Genomic DNA, 10,241 nt, shown 5'->3' on the forward strand with positions numbered 1-10,241 from the left:
TCTCGACACTTAACAAACTCCTGCCTATCGTGACTCGGCACAAAAATTTAAAATATTGGTTCCGTACGTCATGCGGACTGCGCCCCTCGTGCGGATGGGCGGGAATGGAGGGTAAAAACCGTTGGGATAACAAAAAAAAAAAAAATGTCAGTTACGCGGTTTCGCAGAATGACAATACGCGGTTTTGTACTTTAAACGACGATATACATATATAAAGTAAATTATACTCTTTCTGTAGTAATATCTTTCATATAACATATTTTCATTTGTTAATTTAAAAAGAAAGAAGATTTCAATGCAGTCTAAAAAACTAAATTTGATTTATTTAAGGAGACTTTTATGAATTTTACTGAAAAGACTTTAAATACACTCTAAAAAAATTTCATTTATTTGCGCATATTAAGAGAGGTAACCATTTTCCTCTTTTAATGTGTGCAAATTCGCACGCCGTGTAATAAAATTAATCATTGCCTGTTTACTCTTACATACCAAATTTGTCGCAAGAGCAAAATTACACATAAAATGTTTAAAATAAAGTAATGTTTATTATTAGTAGGAAATGAGTAGTCCACTTGCAAACAGCGTTATGTGATTTTATAATAGAAAGCCATAAATTTGAAAAAGTGACTACGACAACAAGTAACATTTAAATTGAATCTTTTTTATTATTACCTGAAAATTTGGATAAATAGGAGCCTTATAAAATTGTAACATACATAACATGTCATAAGATAACATTAACAGTCTATACGACCTAAAGCAGCTTTCTAAGTTCATCAGAAGATTGATACTTTTGAAAGTTCATAAATAAGTATGATAGCGACTTTTGGAAGAAGACTTAACATTTGATGCTATTTTTTTTTTTTTTTTCAGAATATAAAAGGATTTTGCACTCTGTTGTTAGTGGACATGAAACTACTTTAAATACTGGTACGTAATGCGCCAAAAACTAAGAATCGAAAAAATTTTACCTAGCGCACTTTGCAAGTAGACTACTCAAATGTATTTGTAGTTTAAAAATTTTTGCAATTTTAAACATTCTATATATGTGTATTTATGTGTATATTTTAAAGATCCCAAGTTCAAAATCAAATACTGAACATCTTATACGTATATTTATACAGATTCTTGTTGAAAAATAGATACTTTTCAGTAGTAGTTTTACATGCTCTTTTTAGAGTGTACTTGCTACTTATTATATTTACTTTGCAAAATACTTATGCACAAAAAATGTACTTTATAAATTGAAATTACAAATGCTGGATTTTATGCACATGTATTCCAAGTCCTTAGGATGGGTTAAATTATGTCTTTTTAATGAAAATGTTTGGTTTTCTTACAAATTATGAGATGTATATGTAACAAAAAAAATTGGATACATTTGGATACATTTTTGGCTTGGTCAGGGATACATTTTCTTGAGACGGCGCGGCAACGCTGGTTGCCTCCCTTGCAGTGCGAGACGAGTAGCTGTCTGCATACTCGCTCTGCTAGGTAAGACGAGTGAGCGACGAGCGAAAGCGACGAGCAGGGTTGCCACTTCCGAAAATAAATATTTACCGTCCACTTGAAAAAAATCTACCAAATCTGGAAAATATCTACCAATAACTTTTTTTAATTATTTTAACAAGAGTTACAGTTTTGTTCCATTTTTTTTAGTTATTTCTATAAAAATTAAAATTATTTATTAATGAACTTTGTATTCAACTAATGATATGGTATTAATGGCAAATTCTCCGTTTTTTTTTCAACCGAAAGCGAAAGTGATGAAACTTTAGGCAACAACGAAGCATTCATTTGAAAAAACTTCAACTGGAGTTATTATAGACAAATACATTGACTCAAACAGCTGCTTGGAATTTTTCTAATATTTACAATGTTCCTCAAGTAAATTTTTTTTCCTTTTTTCATATAAGAATATTGTATTATTAACCAAACCCATACAAATCAAGGATTCAAGCTCTAAAGCTCAAGGCCTAAATTTCGAACTTTTTACTCTGAATTTTTACAACAATTTTGGGTACGCAGTTTTATCGTCGCCGGTCTTTTGTGTTTTTTTTTCATTTAATAATTGTTATTTATAAAAACTGGCGTTGATTTTTTAATTTTTTTTGTGAACAATCATGGTGTGTATTTACATGCCTGCCCATTTTTCCTTTCTATTTAAATAACACAGGCCTACAAAATTTAAAAAAAAGTTCAGACCCTGGGACTAGCTTATACTTTTCTAAAGGACGTTGATGCGCTGAATCTGAATCCAGAATCAGTTTTGCTCGATTGGCTCAGGTTTTTGAGATATTTGAGCCTAAACATGCGAAAACCCCGACTTTTTGCTATATTCGTCATGTATTTTCATCAAGAATAGTTCGTTTTTTTAAGAAAATATAAAAATAAACCATTTGAAAGTAAAATATTTCCCCTTGATAATGCTGTTTAACTCAACGAGATATCTTGTTTTAAACCTGAGATATTGTCCATTGAAGTTTATGAGTTTTGTGACATTACTTCTTTGCACAAATGTTTGAAAGATACAACACGAAAAGAAACAGATTTGTGGTATCCTTTTAGGCGTCTTTATTTACATAATGAATGTATGTGTATATTATCATGTACATATATTATATTTATATCACGTATANTGCACAAATGTTTGAAAGATACAACACGAAAAGAAACAGATTTGTGGTATCCTTTTAGGCGTCTTTATTTACATAATGAATGTATGTGTATATTATCATGTACATATATTATATTTATATCACGTATATCATATATCATGTATATTATATGTATAATATCAAATGAAATTCCTAGAGAATTTCTCTCATTCATTCATTTCTTCGTTAAATTCTTAAACGAAATAAGTTTTCTCTATGCACGCGCACTTATACACATACATTCATTGTGCAAATAAAGACGCCTAAACGTATACCACAAATCTGTTTCTTTTCGTGTTGTATCTTTCAAGCATTTGTGCAAAGAAGTAATGCAGAGGTGGGCACTCACACTATCGCACACATACGCTTGTGTGCGAAGCAGCGAAGTTTGCTCATATATGTAATACTCCTATATTGGCAGTAAGAGCTAGTAGCGTCCGAAAACACTACAGTACAGATATATCAACCCTGCAGTGAAACCCCAAACTAGTCAGGAAAAATACTAGTTTACGACCAGAATTTCCTGACTGAAACCGAACTAGTTCAAAAGTGATCAGACTTGTAGTAAGTACAAAAAGATTTATTCATGCCCAGTTTTATTTGAGTTCGACAGTTTAATACAATAGAGTACCCAAAATATTATAACTTTTATTTGAGTATATGGTAAACCGTTAAAGCGAGTACGTACTCGCAATTTTACCATACCTGTTAAATAATGATTAATATTCATAATGATTATTAATTAAACCAAAGAACGTAAATGTATAAGAAGCGACAATTCGTTACTTTGAAAATGGGCCGCGACGGTTTTGACCGTATCTGAAAGGTTGAGATGAGGAGTTCGTCTCCCTTTTAACTCTGTCCGCGGCAGATTTTTGATTTTCGCCTCGAATGCGGAAAAAGCAAACAAAACAGAAGAAAAGCGGCAAATGTGAATGTCGGTGATTATTTTGCACAAGTGATTGAAGAAATGTATTTTAATTTAGAAAATACATAAGTGGAGGTGGAAAATATAAAATATTCAGTGAATGTGTAAGATACTGACGTGCCTGTTTGTGAAAGTGTCCTTATTAATAATAAAAAGTGTTTGTAAGTGNCAGTGTACTTTTATATAAAAATGCATTAGTTTAATAAGAAATCTATGCATTTATATATGAGTGTACTTATGTTTTGTTTTCATCTGGAAATTTACATATTTAAAGTGTGCAAAAAGATGGTGTGTTGGGAGATTTGATGGATAAAGTGTGTATACGGCTGCTTTATTACAAAACCAATGTTTATTATATACAGATGGCATAAGTTTAATTTAAATCTATGCCGACACATGAGTATGCATACATTTTGTTATTATTGGGCAAGAATAAATGGTTTCCAATTTTTTGTTTATATGCATGCAAAAAAAAAACGCATAAATGTAAAACATAAGCTGTCTCCGTCTTTCTTACATCCCCCGCCAAAACAAACGCGTAAATGTGAAACATAAGTTGTCTCCGNCTTTCTCACATCCTCCGCCAAAACAAACGCGTAAATGTGAAACATAAGTTGTCTCCGTCTCTCCCACGTCCTCCGCCATCTTTATCTTGACAAATTCTTAAATTCCTGCGAAATGCCGCGTCCTGACATATTTACGCGCATACATATGTATGTTTACAGTAGGCTACTCCTAACTTGAATATCTGCAGCTCTATTCTGCTTGTTAACGGATATTTTGTAACCAGCAAATTTTGTTACCAAACATTGTTAGCACTTCTTGTAACCGCAATTCTAGGTACCTTGGTAACGTTTTAATGAATTTAGCATTCCAGCTATGAAGTTTTGTAGAAATTCTGTTGTTGCATATTTCATGGGGCAATATTTTTTCCCCTGCTTATGAGATGGTAACAAATTTTACTGGTTACAAAAGTGCGCAGAATGTGAAAAGAGTTTAAAAAAAGAGAGGAGCTTTATTATCAGTTAAAAAATCTGATAACCAACGCAGAATAGGTTAATGTACGATTTTGTGTTTGAATCTTTTCATGTTAGTAAACAATATTTGTGTTACCAACGCAGAATAGGTCTGTATGTATACTCTCACTTATACATACTTCAGCGCTTTGCAATTATCAATAATGCAAAATAATTAAATTTTTTGAATTCGTATACATGTTGCTCGTAGTATCTAGAGTCAACTGTAAACAAATCGTAAGCGATCGGTTTACAAAAATTTTAAAATTGATGACCGAAGCTGGTGACGGCAACCATGTTGCCAAATTGCATTTGTTGTAAAACCACTTATGTATGTGATTTCAGAAGTTTTGAGTTTACATCAAAATATACGGGGCCATTTGTGCAAAAAATGCATGTTTATTTTGTTTTTTATTAAAATAAAATCTTAAACAACTAATTAATAATTTAAAAGTTGGAAAAGCACTGCGATTTAGAAGTTTCGAGAATAAATGTCTTAACTCGAGATAAGTTATTTTTGCAAACGTCCTCAGAATTTACTGCTGAGTTGCAACTTTTCATTTGACTGGCTGTGATTTCTTCAATTTTACATTTTAGAATTTTTGTGGCCCTCGCGCAGAAGTTGAGCTTGCGGGCGATGAGTTTGCGGAGAGAAGTATGGTCATTGAATTTATGAATGAATGAGTTTGACCTTGAAGAATATGCGCATGCGTTTACGAATGAATTTGTTATTGTTGTATTTTAGTGGCATATGCGTATATGTACATATGTACGTATGTCCGTATATTTGCATGGATGTAGAAACATACACATGTTACGAGGAAAATCGCAAGAGTACACTTGTACAAATTGATGTAAATTATTTATTGATTATAAAAGTACATTTGGTTGATATAAAAAGGGTAATTTCATCCATAAATTACAACTTTACAACTTCCATACTAAAGAGGAAGCTTATAAAGGTCTTGCATAGCGCATGNTTGCATATTTCATGGGGCAATATTTTTTCCCCTGCTTATGAGATGGTAACAAATTTTACTGGTTACAAAAGTGCGCAGAATGTGAAAAGAGTTTAAAAAAAGAGAGGAGCTTTATTATCAGTTAAAAAATCTGATAACCAACGCAGAATAGGTTAATGTACGATTTTGTGTTTGAATCTTTTCATGTTAGTAAACAATATTTGTGTTACCAACGCAGAATAGGTCTGTATGTATACTCTCACTTATACATACTTCAGCGCTTTGCAATTATCAATAATGCAAAATAATTAAATTTTTTGAATTCGTATACATGTTGCTCGTAGTATCTAGAGTCAACTGTAAACAAATCGTAAGCGATCGGTTTACAAAAATTTTAAAATTGATGACCGAAGCTGGTGACGGCAACCATGTTGCCAAATTGCATTTGTTGTAAAACCACTTATGTATGTGATTTCAGAAGTTTTGAGTTTACATCAAAATATACGGGGCCATTTGTGCAAAAAATGCATGTTTATTTTGTTTTTTATTAAAATAAAATCTTAAACAACTAATTAATAATTTAAAAGTTGGAAAAGCACTGCGATTTAGAAGTTTCGAGAATAAATGTCTTAACTCGAGATAAGTTATTTTTGCAAACGTCCTCAGAATTTACTGCTGAGTTGCAACTTTTCATTTGACTGGCTGTGATTTCTTCAATTTTACATTTTAGAATTTTTGTGGCCCTCGCGCAGAAGTTGAGCTTGCGGGCGATGAGTTTGCGGAGAGAAGTATGGTCATTGAATTTATGAATGAATGAGTTTGACCTTGAAGAATATGCGCATGCGTTTACGAATGAATTTGTTATTGTTGTATTTTAGTGGCATATGCGTATATGTACATATGTACGTATGTCCGTATATTTGCATGGATGTAGAAACATACACATGTTACGAGGAAAATCGCAAGAGTACACTTGTACAAATTGATGTAAATTATTTATTGATTATAAAAGTACATTTGGTTGATATAAAAAGGGTAATTTCATCCATAAATTACAACTTTACAACTTCCATACTAAAGAGGAAGCTTATAAAGGTCTTGCATAGCGCATGTATATTTGTTTAAAATTATAAAATAAAGTAAATCTATGCACATGCGCATGCAAATTGTTAAATGCCGTCAACAAATAAACAAAAAGAGCTGCGGCCATGTTTTTTTTTCATTTCATTTGATTATTTCTATCATCGGTCACTTTTTCTTAACGTTCTTTATCGCCGCGAACCATATGTGCGGCGAGTTCATTTACGAAAATGGATGTTAAAACGGACGCGAACTCCTCATCTCAACCTTTCAGACCTCACTCGCTGACTTTAGCGAGTTGTCGCTTCTTATACATTTACGTTCTTTGATTAAACCATGTTTTTTGGATAACCGTTTAATGATTGAATACCGACATTGGCACCTGCTTAATGATTAATAACTTATTACTTAAACAAAATATTTTAATGAATTCGTTAACTTTAATTACATCATTATTTAATTATTTTTTTATCATTTTCAATTATTTTTGACTTTTTTTAATTACACGATTAATATAATTATTTGATAATTTCAATTATCAATCAACAAGCCAAAGTATAGACACATATTAAGAATATTTAATAACTGCTTGAATTATTTATTTATTTTATTCTTATCCATATCTCAAATTTTAAACACTAATTATTACTTTTAAAAAAATTTTTATTCACTTAGTTCACTCAAAAATTAATTAAAGTATCTTTTTATTTTTAACTAAAATGTTTTCCATATTCAAGCTTTTACTTTTAATATNCAAAAATTAACTAAGGTATCTTTTTATTTTTAACTAAAATGTTTTCCATATTCAAGCTTTTACTTTTAATATAATTTAATCGAAAATTCATTTAAATTTATGTTCGAAAGTTTGAAATATTTATGTATTTCTTTTTCCTTTTAATAAATACTCAAAAAATTTAACACTACATAAAATTGAGTAATGTATTAAAGTGTACTTAATCAAAAGATTTTTATTGTATATTCATGAATTTATTATATTTTTTGACTTCCAAAGTAGTCATTTTGGCCTATAATTATACTAGTATTTTTCTGTCTATTTTGAACTAGTATGAGACTGGTATATTTCTGACCGAAATCTGACAATTGCCATCTCGTAGGACATCCCCGTGTTAAAAATACCAGTTGATTGCATGGAAAAAAGATAGTTGGCTGACTAGTTGGGCATGCAGTTCATACTAGTTGTGAGGTAGTTTAGAACTAGTACATTTGACTACAGGGAATAAACACGTACGAAGGAAAAGGAACACACACGTGACAAAAACGGTACTAGACTGTCTCGCTTTGATTTCGGAATGCTTACACATTGAGAAGTTAGCTTACTGCCAATATGAAGTATTACATATGGGCATTCCCAGGGTGGCGCACGTGACAGTCGTACGATTTCAATGTGATACAAAAAAGGAATACCATTTGTTTTCTTTAACTTTTTGGGCCATTGTATAGCACGTAATTAGCTCTATATTTAACCGAAAAATTAAATCAATCGAACTGCTTGGTCCTGAAATATAAGCATTTAAAGAGAGGTTCGTTACGTGACAAAAAATGGAAGTTGATTTTTTCTTTTCTTACAAAATCGCAAAACTCTGCGAATTGTGGATGGCTATTTTGATGAAATTTTTCCTTTTTGGTTGTTGTTGTTTCCGACAGGGTGGGTGTATGATGTATTATGGAACGAATTTCCGTCATCCCGGTTTGGAGACAAACCGGTTTCGGCGTTGTGCCATCTTCAGTGTCATTTTTCGTTCTCCGAGAACGAAACCGGTTTGTCTCCAAACCAAATTTGACAAGGGATGACGGAAATTCGTTCCATAATACATCATTTTGATGAAACTTATTTTGATATGATTTGGAGCAATTCTAGTTGTTTTTAGAGTTTTTTGAATTAATGCAAATTGTTTCAATTCTCTTTTACAAACCCAAGTGTGAAACATGACGTGACGTGGCGTGACGTGACATAAATTTCCATCGTTATATTTTTGTTAATATTGCTTTTAAATGAATTTTCAACGCAAATAAAACATGTATTTTATGTAGAATATACTTTATATTTTGACTTCAGCGCCAATTCAGGGTCAATTTATTAGAAATCTATGATTTATTATGTTTCAACCACATGCGCCAAATTCGAACCAAATCGGACCATAAATACGGTTTTTCGAAATATCTCGACCTTGGCACCACCTAGGAAGACCAATTTATGCAAACATTATTCTTCTTACATAGCCAGTATATATTTTAAAAAGCAGACAAATCGGCCCGTAAATACGTTAGATATAAAACTTTTATTTTTTTTTGTCGTGGTGGACCTTCCGCTGGAAACACCCATATATGAGTTTGCTCAACAGCCAGTGCTCGGACTTCCCACATTTGTGGAATAGATAACACTTTATATTTCTACTACTTCTACCACCGTAAGCTAAAAAACTTTCAGATATTGCAACTTCTTTTTTTTAATTTGTTCATTTGCGCATTAATGAAAGGGCAACAAAACACAACATCGCTTGCTGCGACGTCGACACATGTATGATATGATCGTCTTCGTGCGTCCTACGATAATTGACGATTGACTGATGCTTTGCTAGCACTTCGGAAAAGCAAATCAAATCAGTTGCTGCTGAGACTTCACTGCGCAACTATTCGGATTATACACACATAAAATGTTTCGGGAGGAATGGGAAATACATTTTTTTTTGCATAGAAAACATGGATGGGTGTGCGCGATGCGTGATCCGCTATCGCGTTATGAGTCGCAATGTTATGTCTTGTTTAAAAAGACATTACAAATTGTGTCATAGTCATTTTATAAAAGGTAAAAGGGGGCAATCGTGCACTGAAGCTTTTAGAATTAAAAGTAGCGTTCTTTATTAAATTTATGGTTGGTGAAAGTAATATACGTCAACACGAAAATTATCAATGTCTATCAGAAAATGATTCTCTATCAGAAAATGATAGATCATTTCTAAAAACAGCATCTTACTCTGTCGCTTTGGCTTTTTATTTAGAATTTCTAGAAAAGTTCTAGGTATGCAGTTTTATGGCCCATTAGAATTTAGTAGCTTAAAGTGCAAATTTAAAGCGCTAAGAAATCGCGTTGATTTTTAATGATTGGCAATTTCTTTTATATGGAAGAAAATGCCTAGCACCGTCAGCAAAAAAAAGATAAACATTAAATAAACAAAAAATATAAATAGCCAAAACTGGTCAAAATGTCACTTAACTTAATCAGCTGACCATAAGTGCATATAACATATTTATAAATTTATTTATTTGAATCTACCACATTGGTTTGGAATGTACCACAATTTTTCATGCTTATTTACCACTAAAAACACTTTTCGTCCGAACACTCTTAACAGCAACTGATTTGATTTGCTTTGCAGAAATACCAGCGAAGCATCAGTCAATCGTCAATTATCGTAAGACGAAGCCGATGATAGTATACATGTGTCGAAGTCGCAGCAAGCAGCATTTTGAAGCCCAATTACATGTGTTTGGAAAATCAAAAAATGCCCGCCTCTGAAGTAATGTCACAAAACTCATAAACTTCAATGGACAATATCTCAGGTTTAAAACAAGATATCTC

This window comes from Rhagoletis zephyria, unplaced genomic scaffold (assembly GCF_001687245.7).
Source record: "Rhagoletis zephyria isolate East Lansing unplaced genomic scaffold, Rhagoletis_zephyria_1.1 Rzeph_scaffold_02349, whole genome shotgun sequence".
NCBI lineage: Eukaryota > Metazoa > Arthropoda > Insecta > Diptera > Tephritidae > Rhagoletis > Rhagoletis zephyria.